This window comes from Lampetra planeri, chromosome 54 (genome assembly GCF_965212315.1).
Source record: "Lampetra planeri chromosome 54, kcLamPlan1.2.h2, whole genome shotgun sequence".
NCBI classification, from domain to species: domain Eukaryota; kingdom Metazoa; phylum Chordata; class Hyperoartia; order Petromyzontiformes; family Petromyzontidae; genus Lampetra; species Lampetra planeri.
Genome location: NC_136160.1, coordinates 3,685,626 through 3,702,742, shown reverse-complemented (window position 1 = coordinate 3,702,742; position 17,117 = coordinate 3,685,626). Strand labels below are relative to the sequence as shown.

The 17,117-nt window shown below is 39.4% G+C and overlaps 33 non-coding genes across 33 annotated transcripts; 20 read left to right on the top strand and 13 right to left on the bottom strand.

Annotated features, from left to right (window-relative positions):
• Nucleotides 1-28: 28 nt before the first annotated feature.
• TRNAS-GCU (transfer RNA serine (anticodon GCU)) lies at nucleotides 29-110 on the bottom strand. The gene has a single exon. It is a non-coding gene; the product is annotated as a tRNA-Ser (tRNA).
• A 142-nt stretch (nucleotides 111-252) lies between these two features.
• Nucleotides 253-325, top strand: TRNAT-AGU (transfer RNA threonine (anticodon AGU)). The gene has a single exon. It is a non-coding gene; the product is annotated as a tRNA-Thr (tRNA).
• Nucleotides 326-840: 515 nt separating this feature from the next.
• TRNAT-AGU (transfer RNA threonine (anticodon AGU)) lies at nucleotides 841-913 on the top strand. The gene has a single exon. It is a non-coding gene; the product is annotated as a tRNA-Thr (tRNA).
• An 802-nt stretch (nucleotides 914-1,715) lies between these two features.
• TRNAT-AGU (transfer RNA threonine (anticodon AGU)) lies at nucleotides 1,716-1,788 on the top strand. The gene has a single exon. It is a non-coding gene; the product is annotated as a tRNA-Thr (tRNA).
• A 717-nt stretch (nucleotides 1,789-2,505) lies between these two features.
• TRNAS-GCU (transfer RNA serine (anticodon GCU)) lies at nucleotides 2,506-2,587 on the bottom strand. Its single transcript has one exon. It is a non-coding gene; the product is annotated as a tRNA-Ser (tRNA).
• A 142-nt stretch (nucleotides 2,588-2,729) lies between these two features.
• TRNAT-AGU (transfer RNA threonine (anticodon AGU)) lies at nucleotides 2,730-2,802 on the top strand. The gene has a single exon. It is a non-coding gene; the product is annotated as a tRNA-Thr (tRNA).
• A 717-nt stretch (nucleotides 2,803-3,519) lies between these two features.
• Nucleotides 3,520-3,601, bottom strand: TRNAS-GCU (transfer RNA serine (anticodon GCU)). Its single transcript has one exon. It is a non-coding gene; the product is annotated as a tRNA-Ser (tRNA).
• A 142-nt stretch (nucleotides 3,602-3,743) lies between these two features.
• TRNAT-AGU (transfer RNA threonine (anticodon AGU)) lies at nucleotides 3,744-3,816 on the top strand. Its single transcript has one exon. It is a non-coding gene; the product is annotated as a tRNA-Thr (tRNA).
• A 718-nt stretch (nucleotides 3,817-4,534) lies between these two features.
• TRNAS-GCU (transfer RNA serine (anticodon GCU)) lies at nucleotides 4,535-4,616 on the bottom strand. Its single transcript has one exon. It is a non-coding gene; the product is annotated as a tRNA-Ser (tRNA).
• A 142-nt stretch (nucleotides 4,617-4,758) lies between these two features.
• Nucleotides 4,759-4,831, top strand: TRNAT-AGU (transfer RNA threonine (anticodon AGU)). The gene has a single exon. It is a non-coding gene; the product is annotated as a tRNA-Thr (tRNA).
• A 717-nt stretch (nucleotides 4,832-5,548) lies between these two features.
• Nucleotides 5,549-5,630, bottom strand: TRNAS-GCU (transfer RNA serine (anticodon GCU)). Its single transcript has one exon. It is a non-coding gene; the product is annotated as a tRNA-Ser (tRNA).
• A 142-nt stretch (nucleotides 5,631-5,772) lies between these two features.
• Nucleotides 5,773-5,845, top strand: TRNAT-AGU (transfer RNA threonine (anticodon AGU)). Its single transcript has one exon. It is a non-coding gene; the product is annotated as a tRNA-Thr (tRNA).
• Nucleotides 5,846-6,360: 515 nt separating this feature from the next.
• TRNAT-AGU (transfer RNA threonine (anticodon AGU)) lies at nucleotides 6,361-6,433 on the top strand. The gene has a single exon. It is a non-coding gene; the product is annotated as a tRNA-Thr (tRNA).
• A 690-nt stretch (nucleotides 6,434-7,123) lies between these two features.
• On the bottom strand, nucleotides 7,124-7,205 carry TRNAS-GCU (transfer RNA serine (anticodon GCU)). The gene has a single exon. It is a non-coding gene; the product is annotated as a tRNA-Ser (tRNA).
• A 142-nt stretch (nucleotides 7,206-7,347) lies between these two features.
• On the top strand, nucleotides 7,348-7,420 carry TRNAT-AGU (transfer RNA threonine (anticodon AGU)). Its single transcript has one exon. It is a non-coding gene; the product is annotated as a tRNA-Thr (tRNA).
• A 718-nt stretch (nucleotides 7,421-8,138) lies between these two features.
• TRNAS-GCU (transfer RNA serine (anticodon GCU)) lies at nucleotides 8,139-8,220 on the bottom strand. Its single transcript has one exon. It is a non-coding gene; the product is annotated as a tRNA-Ser (tRNA).
• A 142-nt stretch (nucleotides 8,221-8,362) lies between these two features.
• Nucleotides 8,363-8,435, top strand: TRNAT-AGU (transfer RNA threonine (anticodon AGU)). Its single transcript has one exon. It is a non-coding gene; the product is annotated as a tRNA-Thr (tRNA).
• Nucleotides 8,436-9,152: 717 nt separating this feature from the next.
• TRNAS-GCU (transfer RNA serine (anticodon GCU)) lies at nucleotides 9,153-9,234 on the bottom strand. Its single transcript has one exon. It is a non-coding gene; the product is annotated as a tRNA-Ser (tRNA).
• Nucleotides 9,235-9,376: 142 nt separating this feature from the next.
• Nucleotides 9,377-9,449, top strand: TRNAT-AGU (transfer RNA threonine (anticodon AGU)). The gene has a single exon. It is a non-coding gene; the product is annotated as a tRNA-Thr (tRNA).
• Nucleotides 9,450-9,964: 515 nt separating this feature from the next.
• TRNAT-AGU (transfer RNA threonine (anticodon AGU)) lies at nucleotides 9,965-10,037 on the top strand. The gene has a single exon. It is a non-coding gene; the product is annotated as a tRNA-Thr (tRNA).
• A 690-nt stretch (nucleotides 10,038-10,727) lies between these two features.
• On the bottom strand, nucleotides 10,728-10,809 carry TRNAS-GCU (transfer RNA serine (anticodon GCU)). Its single transcript has one exon. It is a non-coding gene; the product is annotated as a tRNA-Ser (tRNA).
• Nucleotides 10,810-10,951: 142 nt separating this feature from the next.
• TRNAT-AGU (transfer RNA threonine (anticodon AGU)) lies at nucleotides 10,952-11,024 on the top strand. The gene has a single exon. It is a non-coding gene; the product is annotated as a tRNA-Thr (tRNA).
• Nucleotides 11,025-11,741: 717 nt separating this feature from the next.
• Nucleotides 11,742-11,823, bottom strand: TRNAS-GCU (transfer RNA serine (anticodon GCU)). Its single transcript has one exon. It is a non-coding gene; the product is annotated as a tRNA-Ser (tRNA).
• Nucleotides 11,824-11,965: 142 nt separating this feature from the next.
• Nucleotides 11,966-12,038, top strand: TRNAT-AGU (transfer RNA threonine (anticodon AGU)). The gene has a single exon. It is a non-coding gene; the product is annotated as a tRNA-Thr (tRNA).
• A 514-nt stretch (nucleotides 12,039-12,552) lies between these two features.
• TRNAT-AGU (transfer RNA threonine (anticodon AGU)) lies at nucleotides 12,553-12,625 on the top strand. The gene has a single exon. It is a non-coding gene; the product is annotated as a tRNA-Thr (tRNA).
• Nucleotides 12,626-13,341: 716 nt separating this feature from the next.
• Nucleotides 13,342-13,423, bottom strand: TRNAS-GCU (transfer RNA serine (anticodon GCU)). Its single transcript has one exon. It is a non-coding gene; the product is annotated as a tRNA-Ser (tRNA).
• A 142-nt stretch (nucleotides 13,424-13,565) lies between these two features.
• Nucleotides 13,566-13,638, top strand: TRNAT-AGU (transfer RNA threonine (anticodon AGU)). Its single transcript has one exon. It is a non-coding gene; the product is annotated as a tRNA-Thr (tRNA).
• A 514-nt stretch (nucleotides 13,639-14,152) lies between these two features.
• Nucleotides 14,153-14,225, top strand: TRNAT-AGU (transfer RNA threonine (anticodon AGU)). Its single transcript has one exon. It is a non-coding gene; the product is annotated as a tRNA-Thr (tRNA).
• A 716-nt stretch (nucleotides 14,226-14,941) lies between these two features.
• TRNAS-GCU (transfer RNA serine (anticodon GCU)) lies at nucleotides 14,942-15,023 on the bottom strand. Its single transcript has one exon. It is a non-coding gene; the product is annotated as a tRNA-Ser (tRNA).
• Nucleotides 15,024-15,165: 142 nt separating this feature from the next.
• On the top strand, nucleotides 15,166-15,238 carry TRNAT-AGU (transfer RNA threonine (anticodon AGU)). The gene has a single exon. It is a non-coding gene; the product is annotated as a tRNA-Thr (tRNA).
• A 716-nt stretch (nucleotides 15,239-15,954) lies between these two features.
• Nucleotides 15,955-16,036, bottom strand: TRNAS-GCU (transfer RNA serine (anticodon GCU)). Its single transcript has one exon. It is a non-coding gene; the product is annotated as a tRNA-Ser (tRNA).
• A 142-nt stretch (nucleotides 16,037-16,178) lies between these two features.
• On the top strand, nucleotides 16,179-16,251 carry TRNAT-AGU (transfer RNA threonine (anticodon AGU)). Its single transcript has one exon. It is a non-coding gene; the product is annotated as a tRNA-Thr (tRNA).
• A 514-nt stretch (nucleotides 16,252-16,765) lies between these two features.
• Nucleotides 16,766-16,838, top strand: TRNAT-AGU (transfer RNA threonine (anticodon AGU)). Its single transcript has one exon. It is a non-coding gene; the product is annotated as a tRNA-Thr (tRNA).
• Nucleotides 16,839-17,117: the final 279 nt, after the last annotated feature.

Genomic DNA, 17,117 nt, shown 5'->3' with positions numbered 1-17,117 from the left:
TCGAGATTTCACTCTAAAAAGAGCAAATCGACAAGGATGGGATTCGAACCCATGCGTGCAGAGCACAATGGATTAGCAGTCCATCGCCTTAAGCACTCGGCCACCTTGTCACAGGTTGCCATGATTCATAACTAATCTCAAAAATATATTCGTTCTAGGCATCACATTTCTTGAATGCATCAACATTTTTATCGGAGTTTCTGTGAATTTGCCAGTGGGATTGGAAACTTAAGAAATTCCATAGAGGAATATGGCGCCATGGCTTAGTTGGTAAAGCGCCTGTCTAGTAAACAGGAGATCCTGGGTTCAAATCCCAGTGGTGCCTCATTGAGATATTTTATGGTATTATTCTGCATGAGTGCATTACGGGTTAATAATCCAAGTAACTTGCTGGTAATTGAGTTTGACTTCTATAGAAGTGTTAAGGAGACTTGTTTTTCCATCACAACATTAAATGGGTGTCAAGTTCAAACCCTGTGCTTGATTTATTTTTAGAAATTGAAAATGTAAGTTTTTTGTTTTGGAACATAAACGTTTGCATTTCTCAATGCGACCTATTTTGAGATTTCCCAATTAATATTCAATATCCATATATACATCTGTAAAGTAAACACGGCGATTGCAACTATGCATGTGGAGAACGTTGGATTAATAGTGTTTCACCTTCAGGATTCAGCCAACTCACATCTGAATTACGGTAATCGTTTGATCAATCTCAATGCAGTATAATTTTTCAGCATCACATTTCTTAAAGGTGCTAAATTTGTTAAATAATCCCCAATCAGTGACAGGAAAAATGGCTTCTGTAGATTTCACTCTAAAAAGAGCAAATCGACATAGGGCGCCATGGCTTAGTTGGAAAAGCGCCTGTCTAGTAAACAGGAGATCCTGGGTTCAAATCCCAGTGGTGCCTCATTGAGATATTTTATGGTATTATTCTGCATGAGTGCATTACGGGTTAATAATCCAAGTAACTTCCTGGTAATTGAGCTTGACTTCTATAGAAGTGTTAAGGAGACTTGTTTTTCCATCACAACATTAAATGGGTGCCAAGTTCAAATCCTGTGCTTGATTTATTTTTAGAAATTGAAAATGTAAGTTTTTGTTTTGGAACATAAACGTTTGCATTTCCCAATGCGACCGTATTTTGAGATTTCGCAATTAATATTCAATATCCATATTCAAATCCCAGTGGTGCCTCATTGAGATATTTTATGGTATTATTCTGCATGAGTGCATTACGGGTTAATAATCCAAGTTACTTCCTGGTAATTGAGTTTGACTTCTATAGAAGTGTTAAGGAGACTTGTTTTTCCATCACAACATTAAATGGGTGCCAAGTTCAAATCCTGTGCTTGATCTATTTTTAGAAATTGAAAATGTAAGTTTTTCTTTTGGAACATAAACGTTTGCATTTCCCAATGCGACCGTATTTTGAGATTTCCCAATTAATATTCTATATCCATATATACATCTGTAAAGTAAACACGGCGATTGCAACTATGCATGTGGAGAACGTTGGATTAATAGTGTTTCACCTTCAGGATTCAGCCAACTCACATCTGAATTACGGTAATCGTTTGATCAATCTCAATGCAGTATAATTTTTCAGCATCACATTTCTTAAAGGTGCTAAATTTGTTAAATAATCCCCAATCAGTGACAGAAAAAATGGGTTCTGTAAATTTCACTCTAAAAAGAGCAAATCGACATAGGGCGCCCTGGCTTAGTTGGTAAAGCGCCTGTCTAGTAAACAGGAGATCCTGGGCTCAAATCCCAGTGGTGCCTCATTGAGATATTTTATGGTATTATTCTGCATGAGTGCATTACGGGTTAATAATCCAAGTAACTTCCTGGTAATAGAGCTTGACTTCTATAGAAGTGTTAAGGAGACTTGTTTTTCCATCACAACATTAAATGGGTGCCAAGTTCAAATCCTGTGCTTGATTTATTTTTAGAAATTGAAAATGTAAGTTTTTGTTTTGGAACATAAACGTTTGCATTTCCCAATGCGACCGTATTTTGAGGTTTCGCAATTAATATTCAATATCCATATATATACTTGTGAAGTAAACAAGCCGATTGCAACTATTCATGTGGAGAACGATGATTAACACGTTTTTTCGGAGTAGGCAGGTAGGAACTTGGTTGGACAGCGCATTCGTGCGATCCGTGTAACGTGGTGCAAGCGGCGCATCACGTGGTGCTGAGCCCGCCCGAAGCGCTCTATGAAATACAAATCGAGGGCGTGGCTATGCGCGACAGACATACAGATGGACAAATAATCCCTGGTGGGCAGTGTGGAACTGTTGTTCCTACCTGTAATAGCGTTTCACCTTCAGGATTCAGCAAAATCACATCTGAATTACGGTAATCGTTTGATCAATCACAGTGCAGTGTAATTTCTCAGCATTTCATTTCTTAAAGGTGCTAAATTTGTTAAATAATCCCCGATCAGTGACATAAAAAATGGCTTCTCGAGATTTGACTCTAAAAAGAGCAAATCGACAAGGATGGGATTCGAACCCATGCGTGCAGAGCACAATGGATTAGCAGTCCATCGCCTTAACCACTCGGCCACCTTGTCACATGTTGCCATGATTCATAACTAATCTCAAAAATATATTCGTTCTAGGCATCACATTTCTTGAATGCATCAACATTTTTATCGGAGTTTCTGTGAATTTGCCAGTGGGATTGGAAACTTAAGAAATTCCATAGACGAATATGGCGCCATGGCTTAGTTGGTAAAGCGCCTGTCTAGTAAACAGGAGATCCTGGGTTCAAATCCCAGTGGTGCCTCATTGAGCTATTTTATGGTATTATTCTGCATGAGTGCATTACGGGTTAATAATCCAAGTAACTTGCTGGTAATTGAGTTTGACTTCTATAGAAGTGTTAAGGAGACTTGTTTTTCCATCACAACATTAAATGGGTGCCAAGTTCAAATCCTGTGCTTGATTTATTTTTAGAAATTGAAAATGTAAGTTTTTGTTTTGGAACATAAACGTTTGCATTTCCCAATGCGACCGTATTTTGAGGTTTCGCAATTAATATTCAATATCCATATATATACTTGTGAAGTAAACAAGCCGATTGCAACTATTCATGTGGAGAACGATGATTAACACGTTTTTTCGGAGTAGGCAGGTAAGAACTTGGTTGGACAGCGCATTCGTGCGATCCGTGTAACGTGGTGCAAGCGGCGCATCACGTGGTGCTGAGCCCGCCCGAAGCGCTCTATGAAATACAAATCGAGGGCGTGGCTATGCGCGACAGACATACAGATGGACAAATAATCCCTGGTGGGCAGTGTGGAACTGTTGTTCCTACCTGTAATAGCGTTTCACCTTCAGGATTCAGCAAAATCACATCTGAATTACGGTAATCGTTTGATCAATCACAGTGCAGTGTAATTTCTCAGCATTTCATTTCTTAAAGGTGCTAAATTTGTTAAATAATCCCCGATCAGTGACATAAAAAATGGCTTCTCGAGATTTGACTCTAAAAAGAGCAAATCGACAAGGATGGGATTCGAACCCATGCGTGCAGAGCACAATGGATTAGCAGTCCATCGCCTTAACCACTCGGCCACCTTGTCACATGTTGCCATTATTCATAACTAATCTCAAAAATATATTCGTTCCTGGCATCACATTTCTTGAATGCATCAACATTTTTATCGGAGTTTCTGTGAATTTGCCTGTGGGATTGGAAACTTAAGAAATTCCATAGAGGAATATGGCGCCATGGCTTAGTTGGTAAAGCGCCTGTCTAGTAAACAGGAGATCCTGGGTTCAAATCCCAGTGGTGCCTCATTGAGATATTTTATGGTATTATTCTGCATGAGTGCATTACGAGTTAATAATCCAAGTAACTTCCTGGTAATTGAGTTTGACTTCTATAGAAGTGTTAAGGAGACTTGTTTTTCCATCACAACATTAAATGGGTGCCAAGTTCAAATCCTGTGCTTGATTTATTTTTAGAAATTGAAAATGTAAGTTTTTGTTTTGGAACATAAACGTTTGCATTTCCCAATGCGACCGTATTTTGAGATTTCGCAATTAATATTCAATATCCATATATATACTTGTGAAGTAAACAAGCCGATTGCAACTATTCATGTGGAGAACGATGGATTAACGCGTTTTTTCGGAGTAGGCAGGTAGGAACTTGGTTGGACAGCGCATTCGTGAGATCCATGTAACGTGGTGCAAGCGGCGCGTCACGTGGTGCTGAGCCCGCCCGACGCGCTCTATGAAATACAAATCGAGGGCGTGGCTATGCGCGACAGACATAGAGACGGACAAATAATCCCTGGTGGGCAGTGTGGAACTGTTGTTCCTACCTGTAATAGCGTTTCACCTTCAGGATTCAGCAAAATCACATCTGAATTACGGTAATCATTTGATCAATCACAGTGCAGTGTAATTTCTCAGCATTTCATTTCTTAAAGGTGCTAAATTTGTTAAATAATCCCCGATCAGTGACATAAAAAATGGCTTCTCGAGATTTCACTCTAAAAAGAGCAAATCGACAAGGATGGGATTCGAACCCATGCGTTCAGAGCACAATGGATTAGCAGTCCATCGCCTTAACCACTCGGCCACCTTGTCACATGTTGCCATTATGCATAACTTATCTCAAAAATAAATTCGTTCTAGGCATCACATTTCTTGAATGCATCAACATTTTTATCGGAGTTTCTGTGAATTTGCCAGTGGGATTGTAAACTTAAGAAATCATATAGAGGAATATGGCGCCATGGCTTAGTTGGTAAAGCGCCTCTCTAGTAAACAGGAGATCCTGGGTTCAAATCCCACTGGTGCCTCATTGAGATATTTTATGGTATTATTCTGCATGAGTGCATTACGGGTTAATAATCCAAGTAACTTCCTGGTAATTGAGTTTGACTTCTATAGAAGTGTTAAGGAAACTTGTTTTTCCATCACAACATTAAATGGGTGCCAAGTTCAAATCCTGTGCTTGATTTATTTTTAGAAATTGAAAATGTAAGTTTTTGTTTTGGAACATAAACGTTTGCATTTCCCAATGCGACCGTATTTTGAGATTTCCCAATTAATATTCAATATCCATATATACATCTGTAAAGTAAACACGGCGATTGCAACTATGCATGTGGAGAACGTTGGATTAACACATTCCTTCGGAGTGGGCAGGTAGGAACTTGGTTGGACAGCGCATTCGTGCGATCCGTGTCACGTGGCGCAAGCGGCGCGTCACGTGGTGTTGAGCCCGCCCGAAGCACTCTATGAAATACAAATCGAGGGCGTGGCTATGCGCGACAGACATACAGATGGACAAATAATCCCTGGTGCGCAGTGTGGAACTGTTGTTTCTACCTGTAATAGCGTTTCACCTTCAGGATTCAGCAAACTCACATCTGAATGACGGTAATCGTTTGATCAATCACAGTGCAGTGTAATTTCTCAGCATTCCATTTCTTAAAGGTGCTAAATTTGTTAAATAATCCCCAATCAGTGACATAAAAATGGCTTCTCGAGATTTCACTCCAAAAAGAGCAAATCGACAAGGATGGGATTCGAACCCATGCGTGCAGAGCACAATGGATTAGCAGTCCATCGCCTTAACCACTCGGCCACCTTGTCACATTTTGCCATGATTCATAACTAATCTCAAAAATAAATTCGTTCTAGGCATCACATTTCTTGAATGCATCAACATTTTTATCGGAGTTTCTGTGAATTTGCCAGTGGGATTGGAAACTTAAGAAATTCCATAGAGGAATATGGCGCCATGGCTTAGCTGGTAAAGCGCCTGTCTAGTAAACAGGAGATCCTGGGTTCAAATCGCACTGGTGCCTCATTGAGATATTTTATGGTATTATTCTGCATGAGTGCATTACGGGTTTATAATCCAAGTAACTTCCTGGTAATTGAGTTTGACTTCTATAGAAGTGTTAAGGAAACTTGTTTTTCCATCACAACATTAAATGGGTGCCAAGTTCAAATCCTGTGCTTGATTTATTTTTAGAAATTGAAAATGTAAGTTTTTGTTTTGGAACATAAACGTTTGCATTTCCCAATGCGACCGTATTTTGAGATTTCCCAATTAATATTCAATATCCATAAATACATCTGTAAAGTAAACACGGCGATTGCAACTATGCATGTGGAGAACGTTGGATTAATAGTGTTTCACCTTCAGGATTCAGCCAACTCACATCTGAATTACGGTAATCGTTTGATCAATCTCAATGCAGTATAATTTTTCAGCATCACATTTCTTAAAGGTGCTAAATTTGTTAAATAATCCCCAATCAGTGACAGAAAAAATGGCTTCTCTAGATTTCACTCTAAAAAAAGCAAATCAACATAGGGCGCCATGGCTTAGTTGGTAAAGCGCCTGTCTAGTAAACAGGAGATCCTGGGTGCAAATCCCAGTGGTGCCTCATTGAGATATCTATGGTATTATTCTGCATGAGTGCATTACGGGTTAATAATCGAAGTAACTTCCTGGTAACAGAGCTTGACTTCTATAGAAGTGTTAAGGAGACGTGTTCTTCCATCACAACATTAAATGGGTGCCAAGTTCAAATCCTGTGCTTGATTTATTTTTAGAAAATGTAAGTTTTTGTTTTGGAACATAAACGTTTGCATTTCCCAATGCGACCGTATTTTGAGATTTCCCAATTAATTTTCAATTTCCATATATATACTTGTGAAGTAAACAAGCCGATTGCAACTATTCATGTGGAGAACGATGGATTAACACGTTCCTTCGGAGTGGGCAGGTAGGAACTTGGTTGGACAGCGCATTCGTGCGATCCGTGTCACGTGGCGCTGAGCCCGTCCGAAGCGCTCTATGAAATACAAATCGAGGGCGTGGCTATGCGCGACAGACATACAGACGGACAAATAATCTCTGGTGGGCAGTGTGGAACTGTTGTTCCTACCTGTAATAGCGTTTCACCTTCAGGATTCAGCAAAATCACATCTGAATTACGGTAATCGTTTGATCAATCACAGTGCAGTGTAATTTCTCAGCATTTCATTTCTTAAAGGTGCTAAATTTGTTAAATAATCCCCGATCAGTGACATAAAAAATGGCTTCTCGAGATTTCACTCTAAAAAGAGCAAATCGACAAGGATGGGATTCGAACCCATGCGTGCAAAGCACAATGGATTAGCAGTCCATCGCCTTAAACACTCGGCCACCTTGTCACATGTTGCCATTATTCATAACTAATCTCAAAAATATATTCGTTCTAGTCATCACATTTCTTGAATGCATCAACATTTTTATCGGAGTTTCTGTGAATTTGCCAGTGGGATTGGAAACTTAAGACATTCCATAGAGGAATATGGCGCCATGGCTTAGTTGGTAAAGCGCCTGTTTAGTAAACAGGAGAGCCTGGGTTCAAATCCCAGTGGTGCCTCATTGAGATATTTTATGGTATTATTCTGCATGAGTGCATTACGGGTTAATAATCCAAGTAACTTCCTGGTAATTGAGTTTGACTTCTATAGAAGTGTTAAGGAGACTTGTTTTTCCATCACAACATTAAATGGGTGCCAAGTTCAAATCCTGTGCTTGATTTATTTTTAGAAATTGAAAATGTAAGTTTTTGTTTTGGAACATAAACGTTTGCATTTCCCAATGCGACCGTATTTTGAGATTTTGCAATTAATATTCAATATCCATATATATAATTGTGAAGTAAACAAGCCGATTGCAACTATTCATGTGGAGAACGATGGATTAACACGTTTTTTCGGAGTAGGCAGGTAGGAACTTGGTTGGACAGCGCATTCGTGCGATCCGTGTAACGTGGTGCAAGCGGCGCGTCACGTGATGCTGAGCCCGCCCGAAGCGCTCTATGAAAAACAAATCGAGGACGTGGCTATGCGCAACAGACATACAGACGGACAAATAATCCCTGGTGGGCAGTGTGGAACTGTTGTTCCTACCTGTAATAGCGTTTCACCTTCAGGATTCAGCAAAATCACATCTGAATTACGGTAATCGTTTGATCAATCACAGTGCAGTGTAATTTCTCAGCATTTCATTTCTTAAAGGTGCTAAATTTGTTAAATAATCCCCGATCAGTGACATAAAAAATGGCTTCTCGAGATTTCACTCTAAAAAGAGCAAATCGACAAGGATGGGATTCGAACCCATGCGTTCAGAGCACAATGGATTAGCAGTCCATCGCCTTAACCACTCGGCCACCTTGTCACATGTTGCCATTATTCATAACTTATCTCAAAAATAAATTCGTTCTAGGCATCACATTTCTTGAATGCATCAACATTTTTATCGGAGTTTCTGTGAATTTGCCAGTGGGATTGTAAACTTAAGAAATTATATAGAGGAATATGGCGCCATGGCTTAGTTGGTAAAGCGCCTCTCTAGTAAACAGGAGATCCTGGGTTCAAATCCCACTGGTGCCTCATTGAGATATTTTATGGTATTATTCTGCATGAGTGCATTACGGGTTAATAATCCAAGTAACTTCCTGGTAATTGAGTTTGACTTCTATAGAAGTGTTAAGGAAACTTGTTTTTCCATCACAACATTAAATGGGTGCCAAGTTCAAATCCTGTGCTTGATTTATTTTTAGAAATTGAAAATGTAAGTTTTTGTTTTGGAACATAAACGTTTGCATTTCCCAATGCGACCGTATTTTGAGATTTCCCAATTAATATTCAATATCCATATATACATCTGTAAAGTAAACACGGCGATTGCAACTATGCATGTGGAGAACGTTGGATTAACACATTCCTTCGGAGTGGGCAGGTAGGAACTTGGTTGGACAGCGCATTCGTGCGATCCGTGTCACGTGGCGCAAGCGGCGCGTCACGTGGTGTTGAGCCCGCCCGAAGCACTCTATGAAATACAAATCGAGGGCGTGGCTATGCGCGACAGACATACAGATGGACAAATAATCCCTGGTGCGCAGTGTGGAACTGTTGTTTCTACCTGTAATAGCGTTTCACCTTCAGGATTCAGCAAACTCACATCTGAATGACGGTAATCGTTTGATCAATCACAGTGCAGTGTAATTTCTCAGCATTCCATTTCTTAAAGGTGCTAAATTTGTTAAATAATCCCCAATCAGTGACATAAAAATGGCTTCTCGAGATTTCACTCCAAAAAGAGCAAATCGACAAGGATGGGATTCGAACCCATGCGTGCAGAGCACAATGGATTAGCAGTCCATCGCCTTAACCACTCGGCCACCTTGTCACATTTTGCCATGATTCATAACTAATCTCAAAAATAAATTCGTTCTAGGCATCACATTTCTTGAATGCATCAACATTTTTATCGGAGTTTCTGTGAATTTGCCAGTGGGATTGGAAACTTAAGAAATTCCATAGAGGAATATGGCGCCATGGCTTAGCTGGTAAAGCGCCTGTCTAGTAAACAGGAGATCCTGGGTTCAAATCGCACTGGTGCCTCATTGAGATATTTTATGGTATTATTCTGCATGAGTGCATTACGGGTTTATAATCCAAGTAACTTCCTGGTAATTGAGTTTGACTTCTATAGAAGTGTTAAGGAAACTTGTTTTTCCATCACAACATTAAATGGGTGCCAAGTTCAAATCCTGTGCTTGATTTATTTTTAGAAATTGAAAATGTAAGTTTTTGTTTTGGAACATAAACGTTTGCATTTCCCAATGCGACCGTATTTTGAGATTTCCCAATTAATATTCAATATCCATAAATACATCTGTAAAGTAAACACGGCGATTGCAACTATGCATGTGGAGAACGTTGGATTAATAGTGTTTCACCTTCAGGATTCAGCCAACTCACATCTGAATTACGGTAATCGTTTGATCAATCTCAATGCAGTATAATTTTTCAGCATCACATTTCTTAAAGGTGCTAAATTTGTTAAATAATCCCCAATCAGTGACAGAAAAAATGGCTTCTCTAGATTTCACTCTAAAAAAAGCAAATCAACATAGGGCGCCATGGCTTAGTTGGTAAAGCGCCTGTCTAGTAAACAGGAGATCCTGGGTGCAAATCCCAGTGGTGCCTCATTGAGATATCTATGGTATTATTCTGCATGAGTGCATTACGGGTTAATAATCGAAGTAACTTCCTGGTAACAGAGCTTGACTTCTATAGAAGTGTTAAGGAGACGTGTTCTTCCATCACAACATTAAATGGGTGCCAAGTTCAAATCCTGTGCTTGATTTATTTTTAGAAAATGTAAGTTTTTGTTTTGGAACATAAACGTTTGCATTTCCCAATGCGACCGTATTTTGAGATTTCCCAATTAATTTTCAATTTCCATATATATACTTGTGAAGTAAACAAGCCGATTGCAACTATTCATGTGGAGAACGATGGATTAACACGTTCCTTCGGAGTGGGCAGGTAGGAACTTGGTTGGACAGCGCATTCGTGCGATCCGTGTCACGTGGCGCTGAGCCCGTCCGAAGCGCTCTATGAAATACAAATCGAGGGCGTGGCTATGCGCGACAGACATACAGACGGACAAATAATCTCTGGTGGGCAGTGTGGAACTGTTGTTCCTACCTGTAATAGCGTTTCACCTTCAGGATTCAGCAAAATCACATCTGAATTACGGTAATCGTTTGATCAATCACAGTGCAGTGTAATTTCTCAGCATTTCATTTCTTAAAGGTGCTAAATTTGTTAAATAATCCCCGATCAGTGACATAAAAAATGGCTTCTCGAGATTTCACTCTAAAAAGAGCAAATCGACAAGGATGGGATTCGAACCCATGCGTGCAAAGCACAATGGATTAGCAGTCCATCGCCTTAAACACTCGGCCACCTTGTCACATGTTGCCATTATTCATAACTAATCTCAAAAATATATTCGTTCTAGTCATCACATTTCTTGAATGCATCAACATTTTTATCGGAGTTTCTGTGAATTTGCCAGTGGGATTGGAAACTTAAGACATTCCATAGAGGAATATGGCGCCATGGCTTAGTTGGTAAAGCGCCTGTTTAGTAAACAGGAGAGCCTGGGTTCAAATCCCAGTGGTGCCTCATTGAGATATTTTATGGTATTATTCTGCATGAGTGCATTACGGGTTAATAATCCAAGTAACTTCCTGGTAATTGAGTTTGACTTCTATAGAAGTGTTAAGGAGACTTGTTTTTCCATCACAACATTAAATGGGTGCCAAGTTCAAATCCTGTGCTTGATTTATTTTTAGAAATTGAAAATGTAAGTTTTTGTTTTGGAACATAAACGTTTGCATTTCCCAATGCGACCGTATTTTGAGATTTTGCAATTAATATTCAATATCCATATATATAATTGTGAAGTAAACAAGCCGATTGCAACTATTCATGTGGAGAACGATGGATTAACACGTTTTTTCGGAGTAGGCAGGTAGGAACTTGGTTGGACAGCGCATTCGTGCGATCCGTGTAACGTGGTGCAAGCGGCGCGTCACGTGATGCTGAGCCCGCCCGAAGCGCTCTATGAAAAACAAATCGAGGACGTGGATATGCGCAACAGACATACAGACGGACAAATAATCCCTGGTGGGCAGTGTGGAACTGTTGTTCCTACCTGTAATAGCGTTTCACCTTCAGGATTCAGCAAAATCACATCTGAATTACGGTAATCGTTTGATCAATCACAGTGCAGTGTAATTTCTCAGCATTTCATTTCTTAAAGGTGCTAAATTTGTTAAATAATCCCCGATCAGTGACATAAAAATGGCTTCTCGAGATTTCACTCTAAAAAGAGCAAATCGACAAGGATGGGATTCGAACCCATGCGTGCAGAGCACAATGGATTAGCAGTCCATCGCCTTAACCACTCGGCCACCTTGTCACAGGTTGCCATGATTCATAACTAATCTCAAAAATATATTCGTTCTAGGCATCACATTTCTTGAATGCATCAACATTTTTATCGGAGTTTCTGTGAATTTGCCAGTGGGATTGGAAACTTAAGAAATTCCATAGAAAAATATGGCGCCATGGCGTAGTTGGTAAAGCGCCTGTCTAGTAAACAGGAGATCCTGGGCTCAAATCCCAGTGGTGCCTCATTGAGATATTTTATGGTATTATTCTGCATGAGTGCATTACGGGTTAATAATCCAAGTAACTTTCTGGTGATTGAGTTTGACTTCTATAGAAGTGTTAAGGAGACTTGTTTTTCCATCACAACATTAAATGGGTGCCAAGTTCAAATTTTGTGCTTGATTTATTTTTAGAAATTGAAAATGTAAGTTTTTTGTTTTGGAACATAAACGTTTGCATTTCCCAATGCGACCTATTTTGAGATTTCCCAATTAATATTCAATATCCATATATACATCTGTAAAGTAAACACGGCGATTGCAACTATGCATGTGGAGAACGTTGGATTAATAGTGTTTCACCTTCAGGATTCAGCCAACTCACATCTGAATTACGGTAATCGTTTGATCAATCTCAATGCAGTATAATTTTTCAGCATCACATTTCTTAAAGGTGCTAAATTTGTAAAATAATTCCCAATCAGTGACAGAAAAAATGGCTTCTCTAGATTTCACTCTAAAAAAGCAAATCGACATAGGGCGCCATGGCTTAGTTGGTAAAGCACCTGTCTAGTAAACAGGAGATCCTGGGTTCAAATCCCAGTGGTGCCTCATTGAGATATTTATGGTATTATTCTGCATGAGTGCATTATGGGTTAATAATCGAAGTAACTTCCTGGTAATAGAGCTTGACTTCTATAGAAGTGTTAAGGAGACTTGTTCTTCCATCACAACATTAAATGGGTGCCAAGTTCAAATCTTGTGCTTGATTTATTTTTAGAAATTGAAAATGTAAGTTTTTGTTTTGGAACATAAACGTTTGCATTTCCCAATGCGACCGTATTTTGAGATTTCCCAATTAATTTTCAATTTCCATATATATACTTGTGAAGTAAACAAGCCGATTGCAACTATTCATGTGGAGAACGATGGATTAACACGTTTTTTCGGAGTAGGCAGGTAGGAACTTGGTTGGACAGCGCATTCGTGCGATCCGTGTAACGTGGTGCAAGCGGCGCGTCACGTGATGCTGAGCCCGCCCGAAGCGCTCTATGAAATACAAATCGAGGGCGTGGCTATGCGCGACAGACATACAGACGGACAAATAATCCCTGGTGGGCAGTGTGGAACTGTTGTTCCTACCTGTAATAGCGTTTCACCTTCAGGATTCAGCAAAATCACATCTGAATTACGGTAATCGTTTGATCAATCACAGTGCAGTGTAATTTCTCAGCATTTCATTTCTTAAAGGTGCTAAATTTGTTGAATAATCCCCGATCAGTGACATAAAAATGGCTTCTCGAGATTTCACTCTAAAAAGAGCAAATCGACAAGGATGGGATTCGAACCCATGCGTGCAGAGCACAATGGATTAGCAGTCCATCGCCTTAACCACTCGGCCACCTTGTCACAGGTTGCCATGATTCATAACTCATCTCAAAAATATATTCGTTCTAGGCATCACATTTCTTGAATGCATCAACATTTTTATCGGAGTTTCTGTGAATTTGCCAGTGGGATTGGAAACTTAAGAAATTCCATAGAGGAATATGGCGCCATGGCTTAGTTGGTAAAGCGCCTGTCTAGTAAACAGGAGATCCTGGGTTCAAATCCCAGTGGTGCCTCATTGAGATATTTTATGGTATTATTCTGCATGAGTGCATTACGGGTTAATAATCCAAGTAACTTGCTGGTAATTGAGTTTGACTTCTATAGAAGTGTTAAGGAGACTTGTTTTTCCATCACAACATTAAATGGGTGCCAAGTTCAAATCCTGTGCTTGATTTTTTTTTAGAAATTGAAAATGTAAGTTTTTTGTTTTGGAACATAAACGTTTGCATTTCCCAATGCGACCTATTTTGAGATTTCCCAATTAACATTCAATATCCATATATACATCTGTAAAGTAAACACGGCGATTGCAACTATGCATGTGGAGAACGTTGGATTAATAGTGTTTCACCTTCAGGATTCAGCCAACTCACATCTGAATTACGGTAATCGTTTGATCAATCTCAATGCAGTATAATTTTTCAGCATCACATTTCTTAAAGGTGCTAAATTTGTAAAATAATCCCCAATTAGTGACAGAAAAAATGGCTTCTCTAGATTTCACTCTAAAAAAGCAAATCGACATAGGGCGCCATGGCTTAGTTGGTAAAGCGCCTGTCTAGTAAACAGGAGATCCTGGGTTCAAATCCCAGTGGTGCCTCATTGAGATATTTATGGTATTATTCTGCATGAGTGCATTATGGGTTAATAATCGAAGTAACTTCCTAGTAATAGAGCTTGACTTCTATAGAAGTGTTAAGGAGACTTGTTCTTCCATCACAACATTAAATGGGTGCCAAGTTCAAATCTTGTGCTTGATTTATTTTTAAAAATTGAAAATGTAAGTTTTTGTTTTGGAACATAAACGTTTGCATTTCCCAATGCGACCGTATTTTGAGATTTCCCAATTAATTTTCAATTTCCATATATATACTTGTGAAGTAAACAAGCCGATTGCAACTATTCATGTTGAGAACGATGGATTAACACGTTTTTTCGGAGTAGGCAGGTAGGAATTTGGTTGGACAGCGCATTCGTGCGATCCGTGTAACGTGGTGCAAGCGGCGCGTCACGTGATGCTGAGCCCGCCCGAAGCGCTCTATGAAATACAAATCGAGGGCGTGGCTATGCGCGACAGACATACAGACGGACAAATAATCCCTGGTGGGCAGTGTGGAACTGTTGTTCCTACCTGTAATAGCGTTTCACCTTCAGGATTCAGCAAAATCACATCTGAATTACGGTAATCGTTTGATCAATCACAGTGCAGTGTAATTTCTCAGCATTTCATTTCTTAAAGGTGCTAAATTTGTTAAATAATCCCCGATCAGTGACATAAAAATGGCTTCTCGAGATTTCACTCTAAAAAGAGCAAATCGACAAGGATGGGATTCGAACCCATGCGTGCAGAGCACAATGGATTAGCAGTCCATCGCCTTAACCACTCGGCCACCTTGTCACAGGTTGCCATGATTCATAACTAATCTCAAAAATATATTCGTTCTAGGCATCACATTTCTTGAATGCATCAACATTTTTATCGGAGTTTCTGTGAATTTGCCAGTGGGATTGGAAACTTAAGAAATTCCATAGAGGAATATGGCGCCATGGCTTAGTTGGTAAAGCGCCTGTCTAGTAAACAGGAGATCCTGGGTTCTAATCCCAGTGGTGCCTCATTGAGATATCTATGGTATTATTCTGCATGAGTGCATTATGGGTTAATAATCGAAGTAACTTCCTAGTAATAGAGCTTGACTTCTATAGAAGTGTTAAGGAGACTTGTTTTTCCATCACAACATTAAATGGGTGCCAAGTTCAAATCTTGTGCTTGATTTATTTTTAGAAATTGAAAATGTAAGTTTTTGTTTTGGAACATAAACGTTTGCATTTCCCAATGCGACCGTATTTTGAGATTTCCCAATTAATTTTCAATTTCCATATATATACTTGTGAAGTAAACAAGCCGATTGCAACTATTCATGTGGAGAACGATGGATTAACACGTTTTTTCGGAGTAGGCAGGTAGGAACTTGGTTGGACAGCGCATTCGTGCGATCCGTGTAACGTGGTGCAAGCGGCGCGTCACGTGATGCTGAGCCCGCCCGAAGCGCTCTATGAAATACAAATCGAGGGCGTGGCTATGCGCGACAGACATACAGACGGACAAATAATCCCTGGTGGGCAGTGTGGAACTGTTGTTCCTACCTGTAATAGCGTTTCACCTTCAGGATTCAGCAAAATCACATCTGAATTACGGTAATCGTTTGATCAATCACAGTGCAGTGTAATTTCTCAGCATTTCATTTCTTAAAGGTGCTAAATTTGTTAAATAATCCCCGATCAGTGACATAAAAATGGCTTCTCGAGATTTCACTCTAAAAAGAGCAAATCGACAAGGATGGGATTCGAACCCATGCGTGCAGAGCACAATGGATTAGCAGTCCATCGCCTTAACCACTCGGCCACCTTGTCACAGGTTGCCATGATTCATAACTAATCTCAAAAATATATTCGTTCTAGGCATCACATTTCTTGAATGCATCAACATTTTTATCGGAGTTTCTGTGAATTTGCCAGTGGGATTGGAAACTTAAGAAATTCCATAGAGGAATATGGCGCCATGGCTTAGTTGGTAAAGCGCCTGTCTAGTAAACAGGAGATCCTGGGTTCAAATCCCAGTGGTGCCTCATTGAGATATTTTATGGTATTATTCTGCATGAGTTCATTACGGGTTAATAATCCAAGTAACTTGCTGGTAATTGAGTTTGACTTCTATAGAAGTGTTAAGGAGACTTGTTTTTCCATCACAACATTAAATGGGTGCCAAGTTCAAATCCTGTGCTTGATTTTTTTTTAGAAATTGAAAATGTAAGTTTTTTGTTTTGGAACATAAACGTTTGCATTTCCCAATGCGACCTATTTTGAGATTTCCCAATTAACATTCAATATCCATATATACATCTGTAAAGTAAACACGGCGATTGCAACTATGCATGTGGAGAACGTTGGATTAATAGTGTTTCACCTTCAGGATTCAGCCAACTCACATCTGAATTACGGTAATCGTTTGATCAATCTCAATGCAGTATAATTTTTCAGCATCACATTTCTTAAAGGTGCTAAATTTGTAAAATAATCCCCAATCAGTGACAGAAAAAATGGCTTCTCTAGATTTCACTCTAAAAAAGCACATCGACATAGGGCGCCATGGCTTAGTTGGTAAAGCGCCTGTCTAGTAAACAGGAGATCCTGGGTTCTAATCCCAGTGGTGCCTCATTGAGATATCTATGGTATTATTCTGCATGAGTGCATTATGGGTTAATAATCGAAGTAACTTCCTAGTAATAGAGCTTGACTTCTATAGAAGTGTTAAGGAGACTTGTTCTTCCATCACAACATTAAATGGGTGCCAAGTTCAAATCTTGTGCTTGATTTATTTTTAGAAATTGAAAATGTAAGTTTTTGTTTTGGAACATAAACGTTTGCATTTCCCAATGCGACCGTATTTTGAGATTTCCCAATTAATTTTCAATTTCCATATATATACTTGTGA